A 15156-nucleotide genomic window follows, 5' to 3' on the forward strand; every position below is an offset into this window, starting at 1 on the left:
ACATATATAGCTTTCCTTACAGATTTAAGTATTGTTGTTTTATTATAATAGAGTCATAGATTCATATTAAAGTATTATAGCTGTAATGCAAGGTACCTTACAGGCCACATCCTGTATGAAAGCTAAGGCAGTTAGCATACATATGTTCGGGACCTTTGGCCAAGTTAAGTCATGATGAGTTACAGGATAAGACATATCTGGTTATAACCTTTACCCTAGATAAGTCAGGAGACATCAAGACGGGGGGCTGTCTCAGTTTATGCCCCAAGTAAACTTCACAGGTACACCACAAAACCCACAGAAAGGGCCAAAAATAACAAGGTGAGATGAGCGAACCATCTGGAAAGGATATGGATATGTCATTAATACACACAAACCTGCCACCCTACAGAATAAGTGTTCCCTAATAATTTGGGGATGAAGAAGCCAAGTTTGGACTTTGGAAAAGGACCCATATTGTTGAGGGTATAAGAAGGGGCAAACCATGTTACATGGGGCGATCGTCAGCTATTCCTTGAAGCTTCTTTTAGTTAGTTTAAGATCTTTTATTCTAGTATTATTTGTAGTTTTAGTCTTATTCTTATAGCTCTTAGCTTTCGAGCATTGCCTAGCTCTCCACCCCTCTACTCAAGATTTGAGGAACTGGACATCTCTCTCAACCAGGTCACCAGGGAAGGGTGTGAGTATATTAATCCAAAGCATACCGTATAAATATATATATAGCATGTGTCTTTAGAATAAGACTGTAATCCTATCCATTATCCATTTGATTATTCATTGTCTTTTAATCAGACATTTGACAGTTTATGTTTTCTTAATAAAAGCTTATAAAATTATAGATTCGGTTATCAGTGTAAGCATTCCTGTTGTGCACCCCGGGGGTCCCTGTAAAACTCTTCTGGAGCCTGATTCTGGGACTAGAACCTCAGTATCTTCTGATCAGATCAATTGGTGAGCCTATAACCCCATTCAATTACTAAACACCCAGAAATCAGGCAACACAAGCATAGGGTGGGTCATGCTGCAATTGCATTTGCAGAGATGTGGGGAAGTCTGCGCAGCACAAAGTTGCACCAGGTTTGGTTCCAAACAGGACAGTATGCACCTATCAGACCCTCAAAAATAAGAAGTCTCCCAATCAACCAGCTGGCCCTCCACCTACTGCCACAATCCAGACCCACTGGAGAAACCCAGAAAAATACACAGGTTTTGCAATGTGATCTGACAGTCAACAAATTCAAAGGGGAGCGAATTCCCAGAATTCTGGAAGTCTAGATACCAAGGTGGTTAGCACCTTAGAAATAACATCAATTATCTAGCTAGAAAAGACCTTGCTCCTAGCATCTTCTTGTTGAAAGCAGCACGGTGTAAGTAGTGGTTCAGCATCTGTTATGGATGCCCTAGAAGCTGATCCACATCAGAGGATAAGAGCCTATTACTGGTGCTAGCTAATGGAGTTGCTGCTTTAGGTCAAGTAACAGGGTGCGTGATTTTAGTGCTGAAGGCTCTAGGTTCAAACCCTGTTGTCTCAGGGCCTGGGTGTGTGTTTTTTAATTAGATTGAGCGCCTCTGCTGATGTCAATGTGGTGCAGGTGCTATACAATTTAGAAAAAAATAAAAAATATGAAAACTAAGCACAAGTGTTATTAAACAATCTCTTCAACTGAACTATTTATTATGAGCTCAGTTTGTTACTGGAAAACGATAGTGCTTAGAATTGGTGGGGTTTTCTCCTAAAACCAATGTCATTTACAGACTATCAGAAATGGTTCTCAAGAACTTTGTCATGTCAATAGCTCCATGACTTAGAAAACTGGGCCTAATGAAGAATTTCCATGCTGATTCTCTCTTTTTATTGCCAAGGGGACTTAAAAACAAGATCAAACTGTAGCAAACTGCAGTTCTAACAACACTTGCTCACCACATAACCGTACAATCCAGCTAAATGCCTTGAGGCAGAATGGTTTTAACTTTCTATCAAAACACCACCCAAGTGCTGACAGTATAAAACATGCCAGCCCTTGCTTCTAGACTGTACTTCTGTCAAGCCGTTGGAAACTACCAGTACAGAACACCACTTAAACTCTCCAGAACTGCTAGGGAAATCAGCAGTAGCTTAAAGCTAGCTTTAGAAGGCATTCAGCTCAGCCGGAAGTGTCACTTGTAAGAGGTAACAGAAGCAGGATGGTAATTGTCCTGGGATGTGTTATCACAGAACATAATGGGCTAAATTCTGCCCTTATTTCATGTGCTACTCCAAAATTTGACCTAAAGTTCTCTAAGAGAGAATGATTATTGTTTCACTAGTGTTGCTTAATTAAGATAAAATGTGTTAATTAGTATATTACTTTGAATGTGAACAAGTGTCTATTCACTTTTAGGACAGTATTGCTCATCTCAGTGATGCCTGCAAATCCAGAATCACTCCACTGGTGTGACTCCACTTTTGCACTGATGTAATTGAGATCACAATGTATAGTGACCTAAAATGTAGATGATCAGTAACGTCTATTTATTGGAAATCACCCTGAGCCTCTTTTTGAAGAGGCTCCGGTAGCAATTTGACGGATTTAAATTTGTACAGTCCAAAAGGAACCTTTTGCTACTGGACCCTCTTCAAAAAGGGGCTCAGACTGATTTCCACTAAACAGATCCTACTGATCTTGAAACCCAACTAAAACATATACAGTGAAACTTGCCTTGAGCTACCGCCCAAGGAATCAGCAAAAAGTGGTCAGAGAGTAGATGTTGGTGTTTAACTAACAGTTGAATAAGATAGCACTGGAAACCTTGGGGATATTTTAAAGAGGTTATTTAACATAATGGGATTATGAATAGTAGCTTAGATTTCACTTTAATTAGTTGCTTTTTAAAACATTGATACAACCATTTCAGATGTCTTTACCATCTGAGATACACTGTTTGACTTTCTCAGTTGTGTATGGTTAAAGCCTCCAAGCAATGCTTAAGTTCTCAAAATCTGGCAGGTTGATGCATGCCACATGTAACGAAAAAAGACCGAGAAAGTAATAAATGTACTTTGAGTCCTCAGTCTGCTGATTTTCATATAAATAGGAAGGTAACCTTTGTTGCAATTGCTCGAGAATGTTTAGGCTGAAAATTCATCTCTTGTTTAATTCCATTGAAGCCATTTATGTGGTGCCCGACAAATCTAAATGCACTAAGAATTGGAGTATAACATATGTGACCTAATGCTTTCACTCTCACTTTTCAAGCCCTCTGAAACACTCCTCAATGTTGTTTCTTTTAGGGTTTCTCCTACTTTCTTACATTAAAAAAATAGCAGTTTAGATCTGCTTACGAGTGTTAGAGACAGGCCCAAACCAGATCCCTGGTTCAAATCCTTAGAACTTCGGAAATCTCAGGTTTGCTACTCAAGCTTCTCTTTGTAACAGATTAATTGGAAACACTGGCCCCACCAGAGCTTTGGAGAATGTCATAGATAGATCCCAATCTAAAGCTGAATGTCATAGTTTTAGCCCATCTCTATATGAAAGCTGTGAGGAGTCATTAATGTTTGTGAAGTGCTATTGAAATTGAGTATTATTAGTGAAAGTCAAATCCATGTAATGCTTTATTTATAAATGTATTTTTTCCCTATTTAAACTGAAAAATCATACACGTTTCCCTGACTATTTGGACATATCCCTGCACAGTTTTGGGATACAGCCCATATCCTGCCGTGCCTGGAACAAAGATCAAACCCATAAGTAAAACTTTTCCTGCAGCATTCTCTTTATCAAAGAAAAAATGACAGTATTCTACAGAAATGATGCAAACCACTCCATATTTACTGCAGTCATAGATCAAAGGTGCTAAAGTATTATACTTATAAATGAAGCAGAATTATATATATGAAGCAGAATACGCTGGGATTTGTAAAGACATCCTTGCAATGCTAATCTGAGCTCCCTTCTGTTAAGAGCTTTTGATGCAGATGCAACTTAAATACAATTCCTTAGAGCCATCTCTGTGAGAATTAAATTTCCATATTCCTCCCAAATACCTGCCAATAAATAATTATATGTTGAGTCTTCTTAAGACTGTTTTGCAAATCATGTGAAAGAAACAATTCTGTTAGGGTCTATTCACACTGCAATCAAAACCATCCTAGTTTCAACATGTAGCAGAGTTTTAAAGCTTCATCTACATTGAGTCAGGGGACTTAGTTACAAGATGATTCTAGTTTGTAGCATAGATGCAATGTTAAGGGTCCTCCTTAATCATGCTAAAGCCTCAGACATGTCCATGGGCACATGATACATCTTGAAAACTTGAGCCAGATCCCCTGACTTGGTCCCTATTTGCAGCGTCAACAAGTCTTGAGAACCCTGTTATAAACACATGCTATATGTTCTCCCCCACACCGGAGGCTATGCTACACATATTTACCGAGTTGGTAACCAGGCTGAAATATGATCAGTCCTGCACATGACTTGCGTGTGCTCACAACGTGCTCCATGTACAGTTCCTAGCAGTGTGGCTGTGAGCAGGGCTCTGCCATGAATATTAGGCTACAAATGGGTTCTAACTAGGCCTCTGTGGGAAGTCTTCCTAAAACTCACTGTGCCGATCTGGCACCTTTCACTAGCTCAAAATACACTGGAAAAAAATAAAACCTTTCTGTAACTGTATAATTAAATACCAATGAAACAACACTGTGAACGAAATAACGTGGATCACTGTTAGTGCTGCTCCCTACATAACAGTGGAGGCAGTATGAAAAAAGCTACCCAGGTTTCCCCCTGAATGTATGATGCAAGCATGGCTGGGAGCATGGTAGGTACGGAAAGGCCAGCTCAGCTGACATGAGGATGTGGGGGGAAATGGTGCTGCGTGGATGTTTCTGAACCATATTAGCTGCAGCCTTGTCAGAGCAGCGTGGTTACATTTAACATGGTTCCACCTCTGGTGAAGATAGGCCCAATAGCATGGTTTTGCTAGCTCTGTTCTCAGCTCTCCTGCTCTGTGGAGGGTACTGTGTATAGCTCCGTTATATCATGGGTTACAGGCAGAGAAAGGGGCAATCTTGCTAGAACCCTTCTAGCAACAATCATGCTTTAGCACAGTTGTTGCTATCCTGGTTACAGCCGTTGGATGAACTGGGCTTTGGAATATTCACTTTTCCAGATTGGTAAATAGCAGAACAGAGTCTCAGCCTGAGGGAGATCAGATGAATTCCCAGGGGCTGTGAATCATCAGGTGATGTACACTGAGCAAAGCCTTGTGGATGTGACTTAAAGGATGTCAGGGGATTGATTGTTCTAGTTTTTGCCTAGGACTGTTGCGCGAGGGCTGGAATTTCTGAAGGGATTAATTCAATGGCCCAGGTTACACAAGAGGTCAGAATAGATGATCACAGTGGTCCCTTCTGGCCTTGGAATCTATGAATTCTGCTGACTGAAAGGACACTGCTACAGCCAGGCATCATGAGCCAAATTCATCCCTGTGGAAACTCCACTCACATCAGTAGAGTTACTCCAAGTCGCGAGATGCCTCTGTACGTTAGTTGCATTCTTGTCATGCTCTAATAACAAGGAAGTGAGAGAATCAAATGCAAAAGCTTTACAGCAATGAATCCAATTGCAGATCAGTGTATCTGGTCCTTCCTCCCTGTGTCTCTCTCTCTGGTTCCCGCCCATCTGCCTCACACCCACACCACTGAAACCAACCTCGCTGACAACCTCCTCCTGACAGAAGGGGCTGAGATGATGTGCCACATCCTCCGCAGCTGGAGATATTAGCTGGAAAGGAAGGAGGTTCAGCCTGCACCAGACAGATGCAGCGCAGTCACCTTAGCATGGTGCAGGTTGTCTCTCTTTTAGATTTAAATGGCCAGCTAGACCAGAAGAAAGCCTGCTGGGAAATAGCCCGACAAGAGGGTAAACCCAGACTGGGAGTTGAGTCTTGGCCACACAGCTGAAAAGGTAGCAGCAGTAGTCAATGGTAGTGAAAAGGGCTAAATTCCCAGTTCTCTGAGGAGCTGAGATGTGGGGGGAAGATACCACAGCCAGAGCCGGGTAGTTTATGTATTTTAGAGCTTTCTGCCCATCAAGTTTTGCACTTTGCTCTGCTATTATGTTTTAGATACTAGCAGCTGCCTCTCCAAAATGCAGCTGCTAAGATCACCCGTCTTTCTGACTACATCACCCTCTTCAGCCACTCCATCATTGGTATCCCGGCTTTTCATACATCAAAATCAGGCTGCTTGTCCTCCCCTTCAGTCTCCTGCAAGACATCTGCTTGGCATTCACCTCTATTCATTTCCTTCTCTTCCTCCTCTTCCCTCCCTCCTTAAACTCCTCCCAGACCCCTTCTTCTGACTCAGCCTTTGATCTCTTTTTCCTTCTGTGCCGCCTCCTACGCTTGAGGTCTTGTGACAAAGAGCCATGCGTTGGGTAATCAAGATACAGAGAGAAGAACTGAAGCTGTCAGTAGATGTGTGACATTACAGGTATTGGCTGGGATCCCAACTCTAACCACATTGTGACCTGTGCTGTGAACCGAAATGCATATGTATGGACCCTGAAGGATGGCACGTGAAAGCCAACTTTGGTCCTGCTGCATATCAGCCGCGCTGCCACTAGTGTGAAATAAGTCTCTGGAAAACTGGAGAATATGTTTGCTTTGGACAATGGACCTAAAATCATTTCCACATGTTACTTTGAGAAAGAAAAGTACTGGTAAGCCCAAAACACAGAGAGCAGAGACAACTCTGAAATGCACAGACTTTAAGTTAAAAGCCCACTCCAATAAGTCTTGCAGGCCATGCCATCTTGAATTGCGGTACTGTCAGATCTCACAAACTCTGCAGGGTTGGGGTAGTACAGTTCTGAGATAGGGGACTTCCAAGAAACACGTCAAGGAGCAATGGTTGCACTTTTCCCTTCTGACCCAATACAAAGCCAGTGATATGATACAGCACTAGGGAGTATAGCGCTGCTGGAGATGCCATCCTCTACATGAGGTATGAAACGGAGCACCTTTATTTTAGATCACCAAGAGTCCATGACCCTTTATGAAAAAGCTAGGGTGCCCTGGCTAAATTCCAGCTTCAGTAGTTGCATTCTGCCTGCCTAACATTGCTCCTGCAGTTTCAGCTGGATACAATATTCTTCCTTTCCTCCATACTAAAATGCTGTATATTGTTGCTGAGCACTGTTAAACAGCTGCTATGTTGCACCCCAGCTATGTGTGCAATTCACTGGTGGGTGAAAAAAATCCTGGGTATAACTTGCATATCAGCTAGTTATAAAAACACTCCTGAAAATATTTCCTGATTTATTATGCATATGTTTACTCAGACATAGAGTCTGTCCCGTGAATTTTAATGACTCTCAGTGACTCTGGGCCAGAGTAAGAATCCATGTAATAAGTAACAGTAATAAGTGTTCACATGTTTGAGCCCTGTGTGATGATGGCAGGTAGATGGAAGACAGTATTGCAAAGCACCAGAAAAAGATATTGTAAGGAACAGTCCTCCAGGAGCAGGGAGGTGGACTAGGTAACCCTGCAGATCTTGCCTTCTTTATAATTCATGTGGGGGCTGTATCGCTTTGTGCTTCTACAGCCCCAGAGTAGCTCAAACAGTTCATCTGCTGCATCAGCATTTGCAAATGTGATTCTCCCACTGTGTCAGTTTGTACTGAAGCCAACCGATTTTAATGGGACATGAGATACAGTGTAGCATCTATTAACTTATTTTCCTGAAACAAATGTGATCTAGTTACCAGTGTTTGATATTCAGTGGACTGTAAATAGTTTTAGTGAAAGGATCCCACCTTCCCTAGCAGTTGGAATGCAAGCACTCTGGGAAATGTCATCGATAGAACAGCTTCACTGCAGAGTTATATGCACAAAACATCCCACGTACTCATTCTTCCTGTGTGCTTGACTCTAATAACAGGTGGCTGAGTAAACACATAAAGAAGTCAGTCAGATCCACTATGCTTAGTCTAGATTGGCATCCAAATAACATCTTACTGGCTGGAGGATCAAGTGATTTTCGGTGCAGGTATGTACTTCCCCCACCTGCTAAACACATTGTATCATCAAACATTGTAGACATTTTTACAACTCACAAAGATATCTCTTTCAAAAAAAGAAAAAGATCAGCCTTTGAACTGTCAACTGACTCCTTGTTTGTCTGCTGAGTACATGTCAAATGTAGCGGCAGGGAAATATACCTTTTTTAATCCCCGGCGTGGTGGTACTTCTGAAACAGAAGGATAGGTCCAGTGTATAGTGATAGGATTTTAATGAAATAATTAAAATACATGTCCAGGAGCTACTCAGTGCATTTACCTTTACCTCTAAATAGGTTGTTTTCCCATGTTAAAGTTTTGAGAGAAGAACCAGTCTAGTGTGCTTTTTATGGATTTATGCAAAGAATAAGCAAACAAATATAAAGCTAAGCATTTATATGGGCTTGTCTACACTTAAAACCTGACCACTGCTGTAGCACTTCAGTGACGACACTACGTATGCTGACGGGAGGGGTTCTCTTAGCAGCATCGGTAATTCACCTCCCCAAGAGATGGTAGCTAGGTTAACAGGATAATTCTCCTGCTGACCTCTCACTGCCTACACCAGGGGTTAGGTCAATTTAACTGCATCACTCATGGCTGTGGGTTTTTCACATTTCATTTCTTAGTAATGCCGACTTAAACATTTGGCCAATTAAAGTTATTCAGGCTGAAATTTGAATATGGCCTACACACCTTACAAATGGTTAGGGCACTAGACTAGGACTCTAGAGACCTGAGTTCAATTCCCTGCTCCCCATTCATGAAATGAGGCAAAAGGCATTTTCCTACTTCTCAGGGGTGTTGTGAGACACTCCCATACTACAGTGAACGGGGCCTGTATAAAACTAAGAAGTTAGGGCTCAGCCCAGACTAAAAACACTGGATGGTCTAAACAAATGCAGGTTGGAACAAATTGATAAATTAAACAGTAATAAGTAACCAGGAACCAGATGATATTCACCCAAGAGTTCTGAAAGAACTCAATTATGAATTTGCAGAACTACTAACTGGTATGTAACCTATCATTTTGACTAGCTGCTTGGGTCAAAAAGCAGTAACAGTATTTCAGATCATAACAATGCAAGGTGGGTTTTATTTTAAACCTTTTTCCATTGATGTTTTTAAGAATCCATGAAAAAAAATGTATTTGCATTAGTTTTGCCAAGCTTCTATGGGCAAATTTTTAACTTTGAGCCTATAATTAATTGGTATTCTTCTTTAAATAAAACAAACACATCTGCACACAACTTTCCAGACCACTTTTCAACATAGTTTGATCCTGTGTCAGCTTCCTTTGCTGATATTTCATAAGAATTCACATTCACTTGTTGGACTTTGCTGTTGTTTGACTCTTTGTACTATAATCAGTAGGTAGTTACACCTGCCATATTTCATCCTTTATATACTGACCTCTGCTGGTTTAAAAAAATAAAACTTTAGTATTTCACCTACTCACTGGTTCACCGAAGTTTTATAAAATAAAACATAGAGAAACTTTTGCTTTTGTTTACACTGGAGTAAGTCTGGAGTAACTCCATTAATGTTAGTGATATTACACCATGTTGCTGCTGGTGTGACAGTAGAATCTGACTCGCCTGTGATTTGCTGATTTGGAGATACTTTGGGGTTTGTTTTCACTCTGGTTAATGCTTTATTATTTTAGTAGTGCTCTGGGTATAGATGAAAGTGCAGTGCAGAAGCAACCCTGAGCCAAATTCTGCTGTGCCATTGAATTCTAAAGTGACTCCAGTTTGAATACTGGAACAAAGCAAAATTAGATCCAGTAGGTGGCATCACTGCTTATGCTGTAATGGAATGCTTTGTAGCTGCAAAGTGTTTCATTACAGTGTGAATTTGCCGGATTATGGAGGAGAGTACCCCTATTTCATGTTCAGAGAGCCAATCTATGCATTCTAGATTTAAAACTAGTAGTCTATTGAACTCCTGAATTACAGTCCCAAATCTGATGCTGACTCCTCTGTGAAGGTTACATAGCTTCTCCATGCCTGTTTCCCCACAGAATCATATAAATGTAGGGCTGGAAGGGACTTTGATGGGTCATCAAGTCCAGCCGCCTGCACTGAAGTAAGACCAAGTAAACCTCGACCATCTCTGACAGGTGTTTGTCTAATCAATTCTTAAAAACCTGCAACGATGGGGATGCCACAGCCTCCAGCGGAAGCTTATTCCAGAATTTAACTACCCTTATAATGAGATAGTTTTTCGTAATAGCTAACCTAAGTGTCCCTTCCTGCAGAGTAAGCCCATTACCTCTTCTCCTATCTTCAGTGGACCCGGAGAACAATTGATCACTGTCCTCTTTATAACAGCCCCTCATGAGGCTAATGATAATTACTTGCCTACCTCATTAAGACTTAATTGGTCAGTGTTGGTGAAGTGCAACATCATACATCCTAAGGAGAGCACAGCAGCCTACAGTATCAAATACGGGAAGAAGACAACCAACTTATTTAGGACAGGCCTTAAGGAGGCTGACAACCTACATCTGTGGCAAGTGATAATATGGACACCACCTGAAAAGAGAAAAAGAGGGCAACCTAGAGAAACATTACACAGAGCAGTAGAGAAAGAAGCCAAATCCATCAATGTGTCACTCAGAGAAGCCTGAGCTGACCAGCACAAGACTAAAATAAACGATGGAAACTGGTGGGTGTCCCATGCACCTGGGGGTGGGGGAGGATGGAGAAAGAAGGAATGTAGCATCTCATATGGCTTCTCGTGTATAAATGTATTAAATGAGACCAGAAAGTGCAAGCGAGCACATCATGATAATGGGGGGGAGGGGGCGGTCTGGGAATCAGGACTCCCAGCTCTGCCACCAAGTGATTACATGACTTTGGACACATCATCTAATGTCCTAGCACTTCAGTTACCTCCTCTGCAAAGTGGAGATAATGGACCTAGTGCTCTACTCCAGTACACCAGTTTCATGCCAGTGTCACTCCGTCCAGCATCCCATTACTCACATGTATGAGAATTTGCAGGATTGGAGCCTGACAGTGAAATTCACACCATGTGCAGACAGCCAGCATGAGACCTATGCACCACTTCAGTTTTCAAAACAGGGCTTGATTGGTGCCGGCGAAGCTAGAGTCGCGATCTGGGGTCAACGCCACCCTAATTAGAGTTAGCTTACTTAGGAAGGGAAGCCAGGAAACTGAGTGCGCCTGTGGGCTTGACATTTTGCTAACAGGATAGCAGTGAAATTGAACTTGAATCACCAGAGGGCAGCATTTATTATGAGAAACGTTCCAGAGCGGCAGCCGTGTTAGTCTGTATACAGCAAAAACAACAAGAGTCCTGTAGCACTTTAAAGACTAACAAATTTAATTTCTGCAGGCATAAGCTTTCATGGGCTGTAACCCACTTCATCAGATGTAAGGAACAGAAATCAGAGAGGAGGTATATATATACACGTCTAAGGGTAAGGAACAACAATGGGGAAGTTAGGTATGAGCAAAGTCCATTCAGTTAAAGTAGTGGAGGCCTATTCAACTACTCTAACTGAATGAACTTTGCTCATACCTAACTTCCCCATTGTTGTTCCTTACCCTTAGATGTATATATATACCTCCTCTCTGATTTCCATTTATTATGAGTAGATTCTAGAAGAGCAGCGCTGTGTAAGCTCGAAAACTTGTTTCTCTCACCAATAGAAACTGGTCCAATAAAAGATATTACCGCATCCACCTTGTCTCATTTATAGCTAATAGCAGCCATGGCAACTTGTTTTAGTACTTAATGGTTCTCAAGATTTAGGGGTTCTTAACCACTTAGGAATGAGAGCTTCCTGCCCCACTCACTGATGCTCTGACTTTTCTTCTGGTAATCATACTGCTTGGCTATGACAGTGATATCGGGACAGTACTGAAGATAATCTGCAAAAGGGGAAACAGTATTTGTGCCTTTTTTTTTTCTACTTCTTTAGGATGCATAAAGGGTCTTTCTCCAATAAATAATTCTCCCTTCCCTCCCTATTAGAAAATCAGATCTTGCCTATCATCTTTTCCCTGGAAGACTCCAGGTAACTAACAGGCTTATAGGCATCACAAGAACCAAGGAAATTAAACCTGAGCAGCTGAGATGGGAAGGGATTTTCAGTCAGGCTGCTTCAAAACTTTGCCTTTTTTAAAAACTATTTCATTCAGATGTCTGACAGACTGCTGGGAGCAAACATCTTTAAGTTCTAGCAAGCCCTAACCTCTTCGTTTAGAGGTTGAGAAAGTTTCTTGTCTAGTTTTCTGATCTTTGAATGATACTTCTGTTTTCTGGAGAGGACATTACTTGATATCTGAGGGCAAAAAACAAGAAAGCACATAGCCCCGATCCACTCTGAAATAAGTGAAAAGCAGGATTGTCAGGGAACTCAAAAAAAAGGATGGTGGAACTGCATATACCCTCCTCAGCAAACAAACACAAGTGCCATTCACTTTGATGCTCTGGCACGACTGACCAATTTCTCCAGAAGTGGCTAGGTCCCTGTGGAAAGGGGGATCTAAGAGTCTCAAATGGCTTAAAGAGACACTGGCTCTCTCAAGGACAGAGACAGGTTTTAGAGAATGATATCCCAGAGCTTGCTGAGTGGAGGCCTGGGGGAAATTAGATCTAGTGGGGTCCCCATCAGGAGGATGGGGAGACTCTAGATAAGAGTGCATGTAGATTCTTTGTTGATTTAAAAGCCTTTTTTCCTATGCTATGTTTAAGAAAGCTGGTTTGGGTCACTCATCCACTGATCACAAGCTCCCAAAGGGAAAAATAACAGGTACCATTTGCCATCAGACCTGTTGGTCCATACACAGGGCTGTCTAGCCCACCACCCGTCTGAGAATGAGAGAATTGCATGATTACATCCAAAGAAACATAAAGGTCAACACTGGTGATGGGTACACGCTGAGAAACCAGAGAGGGGTCAAAAAGTGTTGCTAGCCCTGCATCTGTGAAACAGACCCTAATCTACAAAGACAATCTTTCAAACACTTGCCTTAAGTCTGATTCAGCTATGTTTGACGTTTGTCAGGGTTGGTGATATTTTCCAAGGGCCACTCCCATCACTAATTTTCTTACTGGCATGTAAGGCGAGGACAGTATGTCTTTACGACAGAGGTTAAATACTGGCTGTTGTAGGCAGCTATCTGCAAAGAAGATTGGTCAATGCTTGTGCAACCGTGTTGGATGGCAAAATATAAGTATGGTTACAACTTGTATTACACAAGTCTCAGTTGCTCTTGTGGCTGGATTTTGCTTATGTTTCATTTTAAAAACCTGCCTATGAATAATTTTATTATTACCCCAAACAACAAGCCTTCAATTACAGTAGTTAATTAGACAATGTTCCTTAAAACCAGGCACCAAGTTCATCCCGCACTACTTCCTGCAGAAGCTCCATTCCTCTTTTGACATTAATATGTCATCGGCAAGCACTGTTTGATCTTTAAGGACAATCTCAGGTAATATAAGACCAGCTTTTAAATTTTGTTTTTAAAAAGGTTTCATATTAATAGAAATGTTTTCCTGCAATTTTCTTAATTTTAACTGTCCCACCTGCTGTATTTGCAAACTAGGTCTATCCTACAAAGTTAGGTCATCCTAAATATAACGCGCCGGGCTGTGAAAAATTTCACTCTGTGTTATGTAATTAAGTCAACCTACGCCCCAGTGTAGATGCCACTTGGTTGCAGGAAGAATTCTTCCATCCTTCCATTACTGTAGTAAGCATCTACACTGCAGTGCTACCGCTGTGCTGCTGTAGCATTCCTAGTGTAGACATACCATTAATCCCCACATTGCATTGTGCATTAGAACCATTTGCCATCAGCTCCACTGGGCTGAGGATCAAACCCATATCTGTATGACACAGTGTTCATTTGGAGCTATTTGTTTTAACAGAAATTCCTTCCTTTGGCCGAGACTGATGATTCTGACATATTTGTGGGTCTTTAATTCTAAAATAGTGAAACAAAAATAACAAGGGCTTAGATCCTGTGAAAAGGGATTCAGCCAGGTAGCTGCTTACGTCCGTTCATGGAGTCCCACTGACTTTGGTGGGACCCCCTGGATCCTTTTACAGCATCAAAGCCATATCCTATAGCTGTATGATCTCTCTCTCATGGTATCCTTACACATACAGTGTTCCAATTGACTTTAGCACTCACATGAGGATTACTCATCTAATTGAGGGTTTGCAGGATCTGCCCTGAAGTTCCAATGCATTTGCTTACTTAACTGTTAGTTTAGTTATATTAACTTTTAGAAGACTTGTGATTTAGGACACCTTTTTCTTGGTGTTTTCTAATTAATAGGCTTGGTCCTATATGTGACATGAATAGGTTCATTCCGACATGATTTCAGGAGGACTAACTGATTGAGTAAAGTTATTCACATTGCATGAGTGCTTGTGGGCTTGGGCCACAAGGTTTGCAAAACACTTGGCACTGCTACAGCACCTTTCATCCAAGAAACTAGTGATTACCTATATGATGGCGATGGATGATCTTGTTTTAAAGGCAGGAGCTGGGGATTTGATTCTGCCATAGATGTCCTGTGTTTCCTCCAGGGAATTACTTGACCTCTCTGTGCCTTATATGTTTGTACAGTGGCTAGTACAACAGGGGCCTTGCTGGGACACACTAGTTGCTAAAACAGTAGGGCATGGTGCGTGGGAAGTACAGAATTATGCAAATAGTTTACTGACTCTGTTTAACATTAGAGATAAAATCCCAGCAGCCCAACCAGCAGGCGCTCAAGTTACCTAGAGGGCAGCAGGGAGGGGTTGGGGCCCAGCCCAGCTGTTCCCTCCCTTCCAGCTGTTCCCTGCCCTCAGACACCCCCATCCCCATCACACCACATCTGTCAGGAATCCAGTCTGATGCAACCACAACACAACCACGTGGCCACCGGCCGCGGCTCCTCCCCTCCGGCCAATCACAGCCAGCCCTGTTGGCCTCGGGGCGGGTCAAAGGCGGAACGCCCCGCCCTCCTCCCTCCGCAGAGGCACGCCATAGGCCGGCGGGGTGGCCCGTCCCAGCTGCCGGCGGCCAATCGGCGGCCTCCATCGGGAGCGGCTCCGCCCGCCGGTGGCTCCAGCTGT

The sequence above is a fragment of the Emydura macquarii genome, unplaced genomic scaffold (genome assembly GCF_026122565.2).
Source record: "Emydura macquarii macquarii isolate MOO-44397 ecotype Brisbane River unplaced genomic scaffold, CSIRO-AGI_Emac_v2 contig_1230, whole genome shotgun sequence".
In the NCBI taxonomy this organism is placed as follows: Eukaryota; Metazoa; Chordata; order Testudines; family Chelidae; genus Emydura; species Emydura macquarii.